Genomic DNA, 8,275 nt, shown 5'->3' with positions numbered 1-8,275 from the left:
CACTCTCCTCTTTCACTTTCATCAAGAGGTTTTTTAGTTCCTCTTCACTTTCTGCCATAAGAGTGGTGTCATCTGCATATCTGAGGTTATTGATATTTCACCCGGCAATATTGATTCCAGCTTGTGCTTCTTCCAGCCCAGCATTTCTCATGATGTACTCTGCATATAAGTTAAATAAGCAGGGTGACAATATACAGCCGTGACATACTCCTTGTCCTATTTGGACCCAGTCTATTGTTCCATGTCCAGTTCTAACTGTTGCTTCCTGACCTGCATATAGGTTTTTCAAGAGGCAGGTCAGGTGGTCTGGTATGCCCATCTCTTTCAGAATTTCCCACAGTTTATTGTGATCCACACAGTCAAAGGCTTTGGCATAGTCAATAAAGCAGAAACATGTTTTTCTGGAACTCTCTTGCTTTTTTGATGATCCATCGGATGTTGGCAATTTGATCTCTGGTTCCTCTGCCTAATACAACTTAAATCAAGGAAGGTGTGCCAAAGTTACCCCTGGCTTCCCAAATGGTGTCCTCCAAATCCAACCCAGCTTGGGACTTGTACATCACATGTCACTCACTTCCCCTCACTGCCTGCCCCCCATCCTAACACCAACACACACTCACACACTAGCTGTTGTCATCCCAGCTTCTTGGAGCCTCTCTGATCTATGAAAATGAGCTTGTCTTACTCAAGAATAGCATTATTCTTATGCACACACACACACCCACTCTGCCCCTTTCTTCTGGAATGTTCTCCCATCACTGCAATCCATCCAGCCCACCAAGCCTCCTTGGATGCCTCCAACCCCAAATTCTCTCTCCCTTTTGTGCAAACTCTTAGTGCCCTATCCATCTTTATATTTTTTTAATTTCTTACTAGTTCCTGCTTCCTCTGAGAGTTGTGAGCCTGTCTGGCCACCCACCCCTCTGGGTAAGCTCCATGACAAAACGTCCTGTCTTACATGTCCAGCCCTCATTGGCCATAACAAGCCCAATATGGTTTCCAGACCACACAAGCCTTGCCCACCTACACGTGTCCATACTTCTTCCTCCCCTTGGAATTCCTTCTCCCCACCCCACCCCCCACATCTGCCTGGTGAATTTCCTAGCACCACCGTTCATTCCTTGTGACCCCACAGATTTCTGACACAAATACATAACATTGCGTAATGCCTGTGGATATGCAGAGGCAACTAAACTGTGACCCCTGAGAGCAGGGACCTTGTCTTGTCATCTCTGTATCCTGAGCTCAGTATGCTGCCTGATCCAGTTGTATAGCTGCTAAGTTGTGTCCAACTCTTTTGTGACCCCATGGATGGTAGCCTGCCAGGCTCCTTTGTCCATGGGATTTTCCAGGCAAGAATACTGGCGTGGGTTGCCATTTCCTTCTCCAGGGGAATCTTCCCCACCCAGAGATTGAGCCTGTGTTTCCTGCATTGGCGGCCGATTCTTGAGCACTGAGCCACCAGGGAAGCCCAAGAGTATGTGGTTAATAAATGCCTGGTGAATGAATGAAGCTCATTGTAAGGTCTCCCTGGTGTCAAAGCTGCTGCTATTAAATGTGTTGCTGGTGAATTTGAGATTCTTTCTTCGTTGCAAAAGAATTTGGAGATGAAGCAGAGAGGTTAAGAAAGTAAAGTGAAAGCTTATTTAAGCAAGAATACACTCTGAGGGAGAACAGGCAGACAGGGGAGGAGCTGTCACACCAGGCCTCTTTGGCAGGATGGTTATGAGGGGCATACAAATGAAGGAGCGGAATAGTCACTGGCGAAGGAAGTCATATTTCCTGATTTTCAGCCCAGCTCTATTTTCCGGAAGGGAGGGGGGATTTTTATCCCCTTTTAGCTTAGATTGGAAGTGTCATGGCCATTGGTGCATGTGTGTGTGTGTGTGTGCGCGCACGCGTGCTCAATTGCTTAGTCATGTCTGATTCTTTGGGACCCCATGGACTGTAGCCCACCATGCTCCTCTGTCCATGGGATTTTCCAGGCAAGAATACTGGAGTGGGTTGCCATTTCCTCCTCCAAGGGATCTTCCCAACCCAGGGGTTGAACCCGAGTCTCCCACATTGCAGGCAGATCCTTTGCCATCTGAGCCGCTAGGGAAGCCCTGGTGCCTGATGAGTACTTCTTACCTGTAAGCTAGTATTATCATAAGGAGAGCACAGTGAGCAAAAGGTTACATTTGGATGCAGGAGATTCTCACCTGTCCCCACCTTTCTTTGTCTGTTGTTGTTGCTCAGTCACTAACTCATGTCCCACCCTTTCTGACCCCATGGACTGCAGCATGCCAGGCTTTCTTGCCCTTCACTATCTTCTGGAGTTTGCTAAAATTCATGTCCATTGAGTTGGTGATGCTCTTTAACCATCTCATCCTCTGTCATCCCCTTCTCCTTTTGCCTTCAATCTTTCCCAGCATCAGAGTCTTTTCCAATGAGTTGGCTCTTCACATCAGGTGGCCAAAGTATTGGAGCTTCAGCTTTAGCATCAGTCCTTCCAGTGAAAATTCAGGACTAGTTTCCTTTAGGATTGACTGGTTTGATCTCCTTGCAGTCCGAGGAACTCTCAAGAGTCTTCTCCAGCACCACAGTTCAAAAGCATCGATTCTTTGGCACTCAGTCTTCTTTGTGATCCAATTCTCACATCCATCCATGACTACTGGAAAAACCATAGCTTTGACTATATGGACCTTTGTTGGCTAAGTAATGTCTCTGTTTTTCAATACACTCTCTGTGGCTCTTCATCTGTTATTCGGACCTTTATCACCCAGAAAGAGTAGTTTCCTGATAGTCTGGAGGTGTCCTGCTTTCCTTTATCTGCCTGAGGACCCCCACCGTTTAAAAGATGCGTGCTTTCCTGCCACCTGGCCCCTGCCCCCATTTCTCTGCTCATACTGAGCTACCTGCCTGCTGTAACAGATCCTCCTCGGAGGGGCAGGGCAAGGGCCAGGAGAGCGGGACATCCATGTGGACTCTGAAGGGATAGGAGACCACAGGCTCTATGAAACCTACTGAACTTCATTTCAGATGACAGGGCATGGGTGGCGTTCCTCCACTATTAGCCAGGAACTGGGCTCAGTTGGAGGGATGAAGGGATGGGGAAGGAAAACAGTGAGAAGTTTCTCAGGAACCTCATACTAAGAAATACAGCAACACAAATACTAAAAATAAAGTGTCGCTGCAAGTAACATTTATAACCACAACTCCAGAAGAGGGCAGCAAGGCCACTTTGTCTCGGTGAGAACTTTCCTTCTGCACCAGCAGGAAGCAGCTTTATACCTGGTACCCTCTTGCTTTGGGTGACCTGCACGTTGACTCTCTTTTCCAAGTGAAACCCAGGACATGTGAAATGACAAGTATGCATGTATTTATAGGGACAGTAATTTGAAACACAACATTTGACTTCTGAAAAGAGTCTATCCCACAGCCTTTTCTAATTCTCTTATTTAAAAAACACAAATGAAACATATTGAAAAAATGCCTTTTGAGATTTCCGTACAGAGTTGTCGCAGGGTCTATTCACATCGTATATCCCAGCCGCCGTCATCTTCTCTTCCACCACCAGGCTTAGCAGTTGGAATTCTTTTTGAGGCCGTTTTTCCAAGTCTCACTCCACAAGAGTTGCAGCATATATGGCAACAGAAGAGACTGGCAGCACGGTGTTGAGATGCGGCGCAGTGGGGAAGAATCCACCTGACAATGCAGGAGACGTGAGTTTGATCCCTGGGTCAGGAAGATTCCCCTGCAGGAGGAAATGGCAACCCACTCCAGTACTCTTGCCTGGGAGATCCCATGGACAGAGGAGCCTGGCAGGCCACAGTCCATGAGGTCACAAAAGAGCTGGACACGACTGAGCACGCACACACGTTGAGATGTGGGTACTGGGTGGTCCTAGAAATTCAGAGTGAGGCCTCAGTCAGTTGGTATATTCCACACCACATGGTCTTTTAGAGTCACTCCTGTATAGGGGGAACTATTCAGTGTAAGAATGGCGAGAGCTTGCTGTCTTAATTGAGATGAATCTGGAAACTTTACAACATCGATTGGGGATCCTGACGACTTCGAAGAGAATCGCACTCATCATCTCAAATGCATACAACTGACTCTGAAAATTTCTTGTTGGCCCCATGAATCTGCAGTGAACAGTTCTTAGATAGTCTTGATATAGTGTAAAGTACATGTAGTTGGGAGTTTGAAATGACAAAATAACTGTCCTGGGAGGGTAGAAGGATGTGGAGCACAAGGGTAAGATAGATAAATGCTCACCTTCCACGATATAAAATCAATATAAAGTGTCTAGAAAGTTACACCAAGAAACAGCACTCAGGGTGTGAATTTGGAAATATAAAAATGACAGAGGGAAAAACTAGACAAGTTCATGGTGATTGCCTGAGGGAATTTGGCCTCATTCTTTCACTGGGACTGTCTAGAAAAGCTGGCAAAACTGTTTTTTAAACCTATTGAAAAGGCATTGGAGAAATGAAAGGCAGAAGGTAGGGTGATGATGCAGGAGAAAGATGTGAATCAATTGATATCAAAAGACTAATTAATTAATTAATGTGATTGAGACCTATTCTTCAAACAGAGCATCAGAGAGCAAATAGGCAAATGAGAGTATGGAAGAATACATGAATCTGTTAAGCAGTCACAGCCAAAATATGAAAGCTTTTCTGAAAATCAGTAAGAAAAAGACAACACAAAAGAAAAATGGATAAGAGACTTCAGACTTTCACTAAAAGATATCCAGTGTCCAAAAGCAAATGAAAAGATATTCAAGCTCCTTTAGCCGTCATGGAAATGCAAATTAAAACCACACTGCAATAGCACTGCACACACCCCAGAATGGCTAAAATTAACATGTATCTAATATAACTAATATATATCTAATATAATATATCTATATATATATAATAATATATCTAATATAATATAAAATTAACAGTATCTAATATAGGCAAAGAGGTGGAGCAGTTGAAACTCTCCTCTGTTTTAGTGAGAGAAGTTAAATTGATGTATTTTTTAAAATTTGGAATATAGTTGCTTTACAATGTTTTAGTTTCTGCTGTACAGCAAAGTGAATCAGCTGTATTTACACATATATCCCCTATTTTTTGGATTTCCTTTCCCTGGTGGCTCAGACAATAAAGAATCTGCCTGCAATGCAGGATACCGGGATTCAATGCCTGGGTCAGAAAGATCCCCTGGAGAAGAGAATGGCTACTCACTCCAGTGTTCTTGCCTGGAGAATCCCATAGACAGGCTCCTCTGGAGTTCATGGGCTCACGAAGAGTCTGACATGACTTTCGCTTTCCCGTTTGGACCGGCACAGAGCATTGAATAGAGTTCCCTGTGCTATACAGTCAGTTCTCATTAGTTAATTGGATTTTTTTTAAATTTACACCCACTGTATAGCACAGAGAACTCTACTTAATGCTCTGTGATGACCTAAATGGGAAGGAAATCCAAAAAAATAGGGGATGTATGTATACATATAGCTGATTCACTTTGCTCTACAGCAGAAACTAACACAACATTGTTAAGAAGCTACTGCTTGGGGCTGCTGCACTGGGACGACCCAGAGGGATGGTATGGGGAGGGAGGAGGGAGGAGGGTTCAGGATGGGGAACACATGTATACCTGTGGCGGATTCATTTTGATATTTGGCAAAACTAATACAATTATGTAAAGTTTAAAAATAAAATAAAATTTAAAAAAAAATAATAAATAAAATTAATTTAAACATTAAAAAAAAGAAGCTATACTCCAATAAAAGGATAAAAATAAATTTAAAAAGACAAACAAAGATACAAATGCATGCCATTTTATATGTATAACTGAATCACTTTGCTGTACGGCAGAAACCAGCACAACGTTGGATATCAACCATACTTCAATAAAACAAATTAAAAAAAAAAGCAGTCCCCTGATAATTACCAAAGTTCTGTCCATGTGAATGTGCCCTCTGACACTATGATTCTACCCATAGCTAGAAATCCATGTACACAGGCACCAGAAGACAAAAATGTTATGGTAGCATTCTTTGCAGTAGCTGACATTAGAAGCAACCCACATATCCATCAGCCATAAAATAGATAAATAAATCATGGTTATTGAAAACTCCACAGAAAAGCTATTAACTGATTATAGCTACATGCAACAACATGAATGAATGATTCTCACAAAAATGTAAAGTCAAAGATGTGGGGCATAACTGTATTACATACTGAGTGACTCCATTTTTTAGAAATTTCAAAAAAGCAAAACTCATGTATGAGGATAGTGAGAATAATGATTACCTCTGAGGAGAAGGAAGGGGAGCGTTGGAGGGGGGCGACCCAATGCTGGTTATGTTCCATTGCTCAACCTGGGTGATGATATGGGTGTGGCCACTTTGTGACAATCCTTTTTATCTGCAGCAAGTAATTTGTTCACTTTTCTGGATGGTATTACTCCTCAATAAAAAACCCCAAATACCATATCTTTGTTAGAGTTTCACCTCTAAGTTTGTAAACCCAACCAGAGGATAAACACAGTTGACCTGGCTCCGGGAGCTTAGGGAGATGGAAGGAGGATGGAGTAGGAGAGGGGACTGCAAACCTTTTATTATGAGTCTTTGGTATTACTTCATGTTCAACTCTATGCAAACATTTCAATAATAATACTTTGGTATAGACAGAATAAACGGTCAACAAATGCATATATAAAATGCAGATAATAATTTCTGCCTTTGGAAGCAAATAGAGAAAATAGAATTAGCCAGAATTTCAAAATTAAACCACCATCAACGAAAAGCAAAATTCTTTCAACTGTTGAATATACATAATATTCACATGTATATCACATATACATCACGTAAACATCACAATATATATGGTGTTTTGCTCAATTTTATTTTTCTTATTATTAAAGACATTTTCATCTATTTTCCTGAGCAATGAACTATTTTCTTTCTCCAGGGCCACAGTAACTTCCATTTAGATAGACTCATTAAGAAATGAAACATTTGTATTTTCCAGACAATTCCATGGAAGGAACTCGCTAGGGCTCTGTGGTCCCCTCAGGGCCCCACGGGTCCAGGCAAGTATGACAAAGTAGCTTTATTCCTGAAAGTTGGAGACCAACAGGCTGCAGATTGTGTTTCTTTTCCCAGTACAGACCCTGCACCTCTGCAGGCCCGTGTTTTCCCGTCTCCTCCCCGGGAAGGTCACCTCACTGAGACGTGATAAAAAGCAATGACATCATGTCTCATCGGGGGCCCAGACCCTTCAGGAAACAGGTGCTTTGGTGGAGTGGGGGCTGGGGCAGCTTTCTGCTGCCCCGACCTGGGTTTGCCGCTCAAGCAGCCCCCAGGGCCTAACGCTGGAGGTCACTTTCATGGTTTTTCCAGTGACCTGGGCCATTTATGGGCTCCCAGCTCTTTCTCCAGCTGTAGCTGTGTTGTCGGGCCAGCTTCCTTCAGGTCTGCTGGTTGTGCCAAGTCTGCAGGGATTTGCAAAAATAAGTCACCAGTGTTTCACTGGTCCACATGAAAACAAGAGAGCTTTTTTGGAGAGGGGACCACTGCTGCTTCTGGGGAAGACTTTCAGTGTTAGTGCCCAACAAAGGAGGGAAAGCTGGTGTGGAGGTTCCCTGACTGCAGCCCCCAGAGGAGCTTGGGGCAGGAGTTCCCCAGCTAGCACCCCTCCTAGAGATAGTCGTGGGAGTCACTCGGCTTGGAATCGCAAGACTGACTTACAGTCCTGGCTGTGCATCCTTTCACACTTGGAGCTTCAGAATTTGGTTTATTGTGTTTTCTTCCCCCAGGATTAAAAGGTATATAGAAACAAGTTGCACAGTTCTAGCACAAAATAAATGCACACTCAGTGGTTGATACAGATAAGGTTACATTGTGTAAACTGACCATCTAGGTATCTCTGATTCCTTGAATCTACGTACCTTTCCTCTGCTCTGACACCCCATTCCTTGTCCTTGGGCGAAACTGACATCTTCGGAGGTCTAGGCAATGGTTCTGGAAATCTGAGAAGGAAATTCACTGGGCTCTTTTTTTTTTAAACGTACGACAAAATGGACAAATCCAAAGTGTATACTTCAATGTATTTTTAAATTTTTTGATGATATTTGGTTATCCACTCAGTTTTTTATTGAAGTATGGTTGATGTATCAATACTATGTTGTGCTAGTTCCAGGTGTAGAGCAAAGATGATACAGTTATACACATACGTGTATTCTTTTTCAGATTCTTTTCCATTATAGATTATTACAAGATATGTAATATAGTTGC

The 8,275-nt window shown here is 43.1% G+C and overlaps 1 protein-coding gene across 1 annotated transcript in view; it reads left to right on the top strand.

Moving 5' to 3' along the window:
- The window catches only part of TLR5 (toll-like receptor 5), a 35,235-nt gene that overhangs the window by 26,399 nt on the left and 561 nt on the right, over positions 1–8,275 (top strand). The window lies entirely within an intron of this gene.

Source organism: Bison bison, unplaced genomic scaffold, assembly GCF_000754665.1.
Source record: "Bison bison bison isolate TAMUID 2011002044 unplaced genomic scaffold, Bison_UMD1.0 scf7180017864317, whole genome shotgun sequence".
NCBI classification, from domain to species: Eukaryota; Metazoa; Chordata; class Mammalia; order Artiodactyla; family Bovidae; genus Bison; species Bison bison.
This window is presented reverse-complemented; position numbering and strand designations above follow the sequence as displayed.